Source organism: Zingiber officinale, chromosome 3A (assembly GCF_018446385.1).
Source record: "Zingiber officinale cultivar Zhangliang chromosome 3A, Zo_v1.1, whole genome shotgun sequence".
Lineage (NCBI taxonomy): Eukaryota > Viridiplantae > Streptophyta > Magnoliopsida > Zingiberales > Zingiberaceae > Zingiber > Zingiber officinale.
Genome location: NC_055990.1, coordinates 46,869,101 through 46,871,712, shown reverse-complemented (window position 1 = coordinate 46,871,712; position 2,612 = coordinate 46,869,101).

The window sequence follows — 2,612 nt, the reverse complement described above, 5'->3', positions numbered from 1 at the left end:
TTTAACTGAACAAACAATCTCTCCCTTTGTGATGCAATGACAACTTAGGTTAAGTTAGTGAAAAAATATGCAAAACATAAGCAATTATAAGAAATGACATGGTTTTTAAGTTAGCCTTGTTTTATATTTTGTATTTTGTTGCTAACTAATTTAAACCACCTAACCATCCCCCTTTGACATTCATTAAAAAAACATAGAATAGAGAGGAGTAAGCGGCTAAGTAAAAAAATGCAATAGAGAATGCTAACTCAAGTCAAAGTTACTTGGGGGAGTTTAATATAGAAATCAAGTTAAAAGAAAATTTTGAAAAGTCGTTTAAGGCAAAAATATAAGCTTTGAGATCAGAAACAATTTTCAACATCCTTTAACTTTTTTAAAATAGCTAAGTTTTTGAAAAATAGCTAACTTTTTATTAGAAATATTAAGGCAAAAGCCTACTAATCTTTGTAAGTTTAAATAAGTTTACAAAATTAATGTAATTTTCAGAATACTTTTCAAAAACAAGTTTTGCAAAATTAAACCAATTTTCAAACATAAGCTTGCAAAATTAAGATAAATTTTTAAAAATAATTTTCAAACATAAGTTTATAAAAGACAATTTTCAAAAATAAGTTTATGAAAGCCAATTTTCAAAAATAAGTTTATGAAATTAAAGCAGATTTAAAGTATTTTTAAGAAAATGACAAACACTTTTAAAAAATATTTTCAAAAGAGAAAATAATTCTGTTATAAATAGTTCTACTAAGTATGAAAATAATTTGAATTAAAAAAATCTGAACCTGTCATTAAAAAAACCTAATCCTCCCCCTGAACCTGGCATTAAAAAAACCTCAACTGTCTAATCATTAGTTACTTACTAACTATCAGATGATAGCAGCTTTCACTTGGTTAGTCAGGATAAGTTAATTATATTCAATTAGTGTTTGACTAAGTCGAAATACTTAACCTGATTAATATTTGTTTATCTTTTAACGCCCAAACTTATGTCAATGCACTGATATAAACATCTTTAATCCAGGCAATCTGCCTATGCATCTCACCCCTTTCTAAGTTTAGCAATTCACAAACAAGGTAGTCCTAGTGTGTTGGTGAGATGCTCAAGTTCTAGACCTATAGGAGCATGTTTTCTAAGGGATTGAGCTAGTCTAAGGCTAAAACTGGTTTTAAAATTCTAAAAATAAGGAATTTTTGATAAATATAAAAAGTTTTACCCTAAAATTTTAAAGACAATTTTTGAAATAATTTTGCAATTTAAGAATCCTAGTCTATTCATGACAAGGCAATATATAAAGTAAAAGTCAATAACTCAAGATATACTATAGTCATGATTAAAATACAATAACGCCTAGTCTATTGAGATGATGAAGGAGGTGGTCAGGAGCTCAAGGAGCGTAACAATGCTATCAACTCAGAGTGACGAGTCCGATCATCCTCTCAAGAGCTGGATAGGTCACGTCGAAGGTCGGAGATCTTCTGCCGCATATCTTGTCGCAAGTCGGAGACCTCCTATCGCATATTCCATCGTAAGTTAGAGACCTCCTTATGCATACCTCGGTGAAAATTAGAAACCTCCTGGCGGAGACTCATCATAGATAGCTCTAGTCCGGCAACTCAGTCGCCTAGAGTACGAGGAGCGAGACGTGGTGCTGGGACTGGAGGCGGTGCAGGGGCAAGAGCGGCCTCGCCGAATAGTGCGATCATAAACTCATCCTGCTCTGCCTCCTCCTCCTAGGCATCTGGCTCTACATCTGGGTCAGGCTGGTGTTGTGCCCCTCTCCGCCAGGACAGGACACCCTCATCATCGGTATGGATACCATCTAAAGAGAAGTTTTTAGATCCTACAATGTCAAACTCAATCAGAACTCAGACATCACCTCTGGTGACGTCAATATCTAAGGAGGCAATATATGCTGTCAATGTTAGAGTGTATACTAAAAGCCTAGCTTTTGTAAACATTTATTTGTTAAAGTAAAAGAATCACATTGGTCAATATCTGCATTTATTTATTAAATGTAATTGTTCAATTAATTTATATAGTAGACAACATGGAGTGTGGTGTCACACTCAGAAGATCATGTTGTCGGTTCTCTATAAATTATAAACAGTTGCTCGCGACTAAGATAGAAAGGAACAAACTATCAGTATAGTCGTAGTGTAATTAAGTATTAGTTTATCTTGACTAATAAATTACACTAATACACTTTAAGTGTATTGAGTAGAATCATTTAGGTATGTTCTTTTTGTACTGACTTAGTAAAAGAACTAAACCTTAGTTATTATGGAAATGTGTGCTCTTAATCCTAATATAATAACAAGCACATATATTTAATATTTATTTCTTTGATTTATCAAAGGGTGAGGTTTAGCTCGATAAATTAATATGCCCGATAAGTTGGGAAATGATATTACTTATAGTGTGTGTTGTTGATTATAGAAGGAATCTGTGTCCTAGTTATCTAGGTTGAGAATGTCCCCAAGAGGAGCTCATAAGGATTGCCATGTTAAACCCTGCAGGTAGACCTAGTACAACATGACAATAAAGTTGAGTGGTACTACTCTTGGAGCTAGATATTAATTAAGTGAGTTGTCAGTAACTTACTTAATTAGTGGCA